General features: G+C 51.4%; 1 long non-coding RNA gene across 1 annotated transcript; it reads right to left on the bottom strand.

The window, feature by feature from the left end:
• Positions 1-5,198: 5,198 nt before the first annotated feature.
• LOC111561943 lies at positions 5,199-6,195 on the bottom strand. The gene is made up of 2 exons (XR_002744998.2): positions 6,057-6,195; positions 5,199-5,522 (listed from the first exon to the last, which is right to left on the bottom strand). It is a non-coding gene; the product is annotated as an uncharacterized LOC111561943 (long non-coding RNA).
• Positions 6,196-7,431: the final 1,236 nt, after the last annotated feature.

The following is a 7,431-nucleotide window of genomic DNA, read 5'->3' as shown; positions in this document are numbered from 1 at the left end:
AGAGCACCTTTAGTTTCTGATTAGGTCTGCACCCTCTGCAGCCCACCAAACCCCGGGTTAGTGGCAGTCTGGGACTCTGCCCCAACCCCCCGCCCCGCCCCCAGCAGCACCACTGTCCCCTGTCTGCCTCTCCGGGGTCTGCGTTCACCACCCGGCACCCCGAGCAGGCCAGCCCCTGCTGCCATGTCCCCTCTCCCTGGCCCCATCCTCCTGCACATCACCATCTAAGGAATCCCCCAGGCTGGGGCCACAGACAGCAGTGTGCGTATAAACGCCAGTGTTCCCCCAGGCAGGTGATCCTGTGACATCTAGATCTCCACGACATGGGGGAACGGGAAGAAAGGCTTCTTACATTCAGATCCAGTCACTGAATGTCCTTCCTTTAGTGAAGCGAGGACAGTGAGACTCTGGGTCCCACCCACGGTCAGGAGCACAAACACATCAGTCCAGGCCGCTCCACCATTTTTCCTCTAAAACATAACACAGGCCTCTTGGCCTCAGAGTCCCTAAAAGCAAGCTGGTTGGCACACACTTTCAGTGTATCCCAAGGGCACTTACTTCAAAGCACATGATCTCTCCAGCTTCAGGTTAAGAACTGGGTTCACTGGTATGCCAGAAGTCATACTGGTAGCTGACAGTAATAATCCTAGCTGACCTTTAATGAGCACTTACTATGTGCGGGGAGCCGTACTAAGCATTATGCAGGCATCATTTCGCTAATTCTCACAACATCCCTATAAGGTAGGTCTTATTATACCCATTTTTTTTGGACAAGAAAATGAAGGCTCCAAGGCAAAGCAACTTGCTCAAGGACTGTCAGCTAATTAAAGGCAGAGCCAGGATTCAAATGGAAAGTTTGTCCAACTCGAAAGCCAGGAGGACCCGGTCTTCACCACAGGACACACATGGGTGGTTGGGACAATGGTCAAGAGGAAACTCCAGGTGACTGAATGGCCTGCTCCGTGTTGCCAGCAGCTGACAATTAGAGGCACTGAAAATAAATACACTGACCAACCCCTACAAGAACAGAAAGTTCCACAATTCATCCAGTGCCTGTCCTCACATCTTCAATAATTCTGCGCTGTCTTGTCCCCTCCTTGAAGTGCTGTGTCCCCAACTGAACCATAAGCCTCTGGAGGACAGGACCCGTGTCCTCTTTTGCACCTGCATTCCCCCAGGGCTGCACAAAGCGAGAATTCAATACAAACTTTCTGCCCGGTTGCCTACTGGCTCGTTAGGTGGGTGGTGAATGTCTGTTTGCTTGGATTGTTGGGTGAGATTGCTTGGACGGTAGGATGGTCAATTAGTCAGATGTTGATGAGCTGATTGGACGGTGTCAGAGTGTGGGGTGAGGCCAGGGGGTTCCCTGAGTGGGAAACTTACTATCTGATCCCAATGGAGGTCCTCTCAGACTAGAAAAACTCTCCCCAGAAGGGAATGTAGAATCCTCAAATGCTTCTTCCTTCCTTCCTTCCTTCCTTCCTTCCTTCCTTCCTTCCTTCCTTCCTTCCTTCCTTCCCTCCCCCTGCTCAGCCAAGCCAGGGCTTGCAAGAAGGACAGGGGCGGTTCTCCTTCCCTATCATCAGCCCCAAATAGCCCATTGTGAAGGACCTGGTCACTAGGAGGGGCGCTGAGTCACCCAGCATGGTCACCCCTGGGAAACATGTAAGTAACTGGCTGTCCTTGGTTGAATGCTTGGGCTGCTGGGTAGGTTCCTAACGGCTGGGATGCCGCAGTGTAGAGAACAGGGAGCCCAGTGCTTAGGAGCAGCTCGGCTCATCCTGCCCGGGAAAAAGGTCATGTGCTCCGATATGAGTAATTAATTTTCTCCGAGCTGCGTTGAAAAGGTTAACCTGATTTATGGGACGCAATTGAGTGTAGAATGGGTTGTGTATCTTGTAAAAGGCCCGTTCCAGCGTCTGAGTCTATAGACTCACCCGCGGCTGGGCCTCAGCTGGGAGCTGGCCCTACCTTTTATGCCTTTATGCAGAATCCACATGAAATTCCTGAAAAGAGCACTTCTTGGCCAGGAAGTTGCTTCCTGGACTCCAGATCCCTAGTGAGGGGTCACTGGAGCATGTAAAGAAAGCTCTCTTCTGCTACTGTCACAGTCCCCCCACTCAGCTACAGCCTCAGCTTTAATCTTCATGCACTTCAGGGTTCAGGAAAAAAAAGCCCAGCACTGGACTTGAGTTCTGAGTTCGAGGTCACATACCTCCACTGCCTCTTTAGCCTTTGTGCTGTGCTACCCAGTTTCTCCATTTCTAAAATGGGGTGAAGATTCCTTGCCCTCTCTCCTTTCTTCCCGCCATTTGCTAGCTCTGTGAGTTTGGGCAAGTCACATAACCTCTCTGTGCCTCAGTTTCCTCATTGGTAAATGACATGGTAAGAGTACCTACATCATAGGGTTGTTATGAGGATTCCATGTGTTAATATTTGTAAGAACGTGGGACAGTGCCTAGATCAAAATAAATGGTGCATAGGTTTGTTAAATAAATGAGTAGAGTCTTGGGGCGCCTGGGTGACTCAGTCGGTTGTGTGTCTGACTTCTGCTCAGGTCACATCTCAAGGCTCATGAGTTCGAACCCCGCGTCGGGCTCTGTGCTGACACTCAGAGCCTGGAGCCTGCTTCGGATTCTGTGTCTCCCTCTCTCTCTGCTCCTCCTCTACTCATGCTCTCTCTCTCTCTCTCTCTCTCAAAAATAAATAAACATTAAAAGAAGAAAGAAAGAAAGAGAAAGAAAGAAAGAAAGAAAGAAAGAAAGAAAGAAAGAAAGAAAGAAAGAAAGAAAAAGAGAGAGAGAGAGAGGGAGGATGGGAGGGAGGAAGGAAGGAAGGAAGGAAGGAAGGAAGGAAGGAAGGAAGGAAGTCTTGAGATGAGAAACGACCAGGGGCTCAGATGTCTAGTTGTCCTCAGCAGGGTGTTAGGCAAGGCCAGGACCTACCAGCACGGTCACCCAAGCCCCCAGCCGAGGAGGGCACCACTGGTCCCGGAACATATTGGCTATGTTGGACAGAAAGGGAACAGATGGAGATTGGGATGTTGTGGCCAGGAGTTTTTTTCTTTCTCCTGTCTGTCTTTCCTCAACCAGGACTTAAGCTCGGCTCCCCAGAGCCTGCCAGGAGTCTGCCCATCAAACCCAAAGATGCTGGTCTAGCACCACCTAGTGGAGAGAGTGGGGGTGACTTCTGGGCCCCTCCCTGGGCAGGGGAAAGGAGTGGACGGTCTTAACTTACCTACCAGGCACTTAGGGAGAGGGAAAACGCTCCACCAGAATCCGCCCTGAGAAATTGCTCCAGCTGAGAAACGTCTTCACTTTGGGCCCCTGTAGTATACAGTGGTGTGGTATTTTACAGAAGTTCCATGGTAGGAAGATCAGCATCTATATGCTCCTCTATATCTGTGGAAGTATTGAAGTGGGTTTATATGTACGAGGAACTTAAACCAGTGCCTGGCACATAGAAAGTATTTTATAATGTTCTTCACTGTTATGTGTGTGCATATGCATCTACTGCGTCTGAATGTTCACGTAAATGTGGCTGTATAGATTGTGTACAAGCCTACCTCTGTGTTTATGGATGCAAATGTGTGTGTGTGTGTGTAACTAAGAATGTGTATGTGCTTGTGTATATATATACGTTTATGCATATAAATATGTTTTTACATCTGTGAGCACGGTGTACCTGAAAATGGAGAGGCGTGAATATTTATATGTCTGCGTATAGGTGCGTCTCTGTATGGATGGATGTCTCTCGGTATATGTACCTTCACTGAATGGAGAGTTTGTGTATTAGTATTGAAAGCTGCATAGCAATACCACAAATTGCCACAAATTTGGCAGCTGAAAACAGCACCCAAGTATTATCTCATACTTCCCATGGGTCAGGAATTCAGGCACAGCCCAGCCGATCCTCTGCAGATGGTCTCACAAGGCTGCATCCAAGGGGTTGGCCTGGGCTGCGAATTCATCTGAGGTGCAGGGTCGTCTTCCAAGTTCATGTGGTTGTTGGCAGAATGCCTTTCCTTGTAGCTGTCGAGCTCATGGCAGCATGCTTTTGCAAAGTTTGCAGAAGAATCTCTCTCTCTCTCTCTCTCTCTCTCTCTCTCTCTGACCTCTAGACCTTCATTTATGGCCTCAACTGATTAGGTCAGGCCCACCTTTCCTATTAACACAGTCAACTGATTAGGGACCTTAATTACGTCTGGAAAATCCCTTCACTTTTGCCATAAAACATAACCTGGTCACAGGGTGTAGTACCCACCATACTCGCAGGTCCCACCCATACTTAAGAAGAGGAGATCATACAAGGTTTGGAGGCCATCTTAGAATTCTGCCCACCGTAGCATGTGTGCATAGATACATGTTAAGCCTTGTGTGCACACTGATTGTGTGCAGGGTTGCATCTTCATGTGCTCCACGAATGTGTTCCTTCTGTGGGCTGTTTTCTGCCCCGTGGAATTGCAGATTCCTATAAGGAAGACTGGGGCCCTGGCAAGGCCAGAAGTGCTTCCTCCATTAGTCTGAGGACTTTGTCAGCCTTGGGATTTCAGCTCACCCACCTGAAGAGGAGTTTCCCAAGACGAGGTCTGTACTCTCTGCCCCAGGCCCGGTGCCATGCCAGGCCTGCACGTTGGAGGTGGTGAATTACCATCATAACTGGCTCACACACATGTATGTCTGTGCATGCACACATACACACGTGCACATGCACTCACACACTGGTGACTCACTCTGATAAATGGTCAGCCTCTCTACAGACAGATCCCCCTTGAGGGAAGCCACCCCCTGGCCCATCCCCTTCCCAACCTGCCATAGACTTACAGTCACTGCTCTTTCAGAGGTCAGAAGGCTGAGACACCCCGGCCTACCCCCAACCTGGGCTCCTGCTTGGGACCCAGATGGCCCTACAATCAGGGAATGGGCCTCACGGTCTTCTATGAACATTATCTAAAGGGAATATTCGCCCGAGGAGATGCTGGGGCCAGGATGGGCTGTGGCTAGAATGTTGCCGATGGCCAAGTAAGTTTGTGAAAGCCTGTCTGCCCCAGCCCCGTCCTGGAACTTTACATTTCAGATCAGGACAGTAAAGGCTCAGAGAAGGCCTGCGAGAAGGAAACCTGCGTGCCTTGGTTTAACCAGCGCTGCCCAAGCTTATTTGTCCACACCCACTTTTCCCCAAACACGCTCAACAGAACATACTCTGGGCAACATGGTTTTAAGCCATCCTCTGGCTCTCTGGGGTGCTCATGCAGGCCCTCGGGGGGTGACAGTAAGGGTTAGAGGGCCACCGCTGTGCAGGAGCCCGTCCTGGTTGGGATGGGCCTTCTGGGAGGAGGAGCAGAAAGCTGGTGGAGACAACCCTCCAGGGAGGGCAGGAAAGGCATTCAGCACAGGCCTTTTCGTAAATAAATGCCCACTGTTACCAGCTCTTTCCCAGACAACGGTCTACGCCCAAATGAACAGCAAAGTTGAGCTGGCTCCTGTCACAGAGGCATCAGGCGGGGGAAAACGTCCCGGCTCCTAAAGGGACAGAAAGGTGGAGAGAGGGATGTGGTGGCTGAGCTGAGCCATCAGAGGCACCTGAGGTTAATTTGGTGTGTGCAGAGAATAAATCTGGGGGTAGCACTAGGAGCCGGAGCTGAGGGGAGGGGGTGGGGCGGGAACTCGGGAACACATCTGTGCCTCTCCCTGTCATCTCGAATTTCATATTTACTTCTGCTGATGAGATTTCGTCATGCTCGATTACGATTCATAGACTTGCGTTTCCAGATTTTATGCATCAAAATGCTCTGATTTACAGAGTCACCCTAAGCCTGACACTGGCCCCCCAAGGTGCTGTTTCTGAGCGTGGGCACTGAGGCTTGTCCTGGGGCCACCCGGGGGCCTTGTTTCTGGGTACAGTGGCCTCTAGAGAGTCTCAGGAGGCAGTGCCTAAGAGAAGGCCTCCCGGCGTCTACGGGAGGGATGAGTCAGGCTGTGCATGGAGACAAAGGTCCAATGGTGCTGTAGGAGCGGCCACCTGGCAGGCTGGATAGGCTGGCACTGACCCCGTACCTTGCCTTCTGCCCTTCCTCCTGCCCCTCCTTCAAACCTCTCCCATGTGGCTCGGAGACTCTCTGCCCTGCTGGCTTTGATGAAGTAACGGTTGTTTCTAACGGACAGAAGTTACTTCTCTGATTATAGTACATACGTAGATTACATACATACATATTATGACATGCATAGATTACATATATGATTACATGCATACTACATACACACATGTATTACATACATAGTTGCTTCTATGATTTTATGACATAAGATGGTTCTATTGGCTAGAACAGGTCCCACCCATGCCCACAGGAGGGAGACTGTACAAGAACAGGAACTCCAAGAGGGTGGGACTACTGGGGCCACCTCAGTCTCTGCCACGCACTCCTCACAGCAATCTGGGACGCTGGTAACACCACTCCCATTTTACAGGAAAGGAGACGGAGTCAAGGACGTTATCCAAGGTCACACAAGTAGGAAGGGACAGGTCTAGGACTTGAACGCGGTCTGTTTGCATCCTCAACCCTAAACTCTTCATCACAGGACAATGCCACAAAAGGGAAAGCAGATGTGAGCCCAAGCCGGAGTCTGGGGCTTTCATACACTGATTGTGTAGCACCCTCAGCCTCCTCTATCTAGGACACTGGGTTCTGAGTCTGTTTGGGCAGCAAAGAGACGCCCAGGTGCTTGGTCACTGATCTGACCTTGACAACAAAGTTCTCTGGAGGAACAAAGGGTATGAAGGCTGGCAAAACCCAAAGCACCAGGGCAGGAGCTATACGGGATGCCAGGACCTAAATCCTGGCAAGTCCCCAAGGCCGGGGGACATTTTCACCCCTTCTCAGACTGGCATCCACACTGCTGGCCTTTAGAATCGCGGCTTATCCTCCGATCACCTACCCGGCTCTCTGCTTGGGCTCCTGATTCCAGTTGAGCTATTTCTCTAGGATCCAAGCTCCACCTTCCTGACTTTCATGCCACAAGGGGGCCCATAAAATCCCTTGGCTGCTGAATCAGCGGCCCTCTGCCTGACTTGAGCCCCTGGCACCTTAGCACACTGCCGACGCTAGGGACAGCTCTCTCGGTTCAAACCCTCTCCACCTGGCCATCACTGGCAGGCACCGCCCCCTTCTTCAGGGCCCCCGTCTCCTCACCCCATTCCTGTGGGTCGTGTCCAGTCGTGTGCACACACCCCGCCTCTGGTTCCTTCTTCAAAAGTTGTCACCACCCTTGGGTACCCTCTCCCTCACCACGATCTCACTGCCATTGTCACACTTCCCATACCCCGCCACGGTCGCCATCGCTACCAACAGCCAGCATCGTCAGTTTCAGCACAGCGTCCCCCCCCCCCCCCCGGCCCCGCCAACACCACCAGTCCTTCCAGCTCTGCCATAAC

Source organism: Felis catus, chromosome C1 (genome assembly GCF_018350175.1).
Source record: "Felis catus isolate Fca126 chromosome C1, F.catus_Fca126_mat1.0, whole genome shotgun sequence".
In the NCBI taxonomy this organism is placed as follows: Eukaryota; Metazoa; Chordata; class Mammalia; order Carnivora; family Felidae; genus Felis; species Felis catus.
This window is presented reverse-complemented; position numbering and strand designations above follow the sequence as displayed.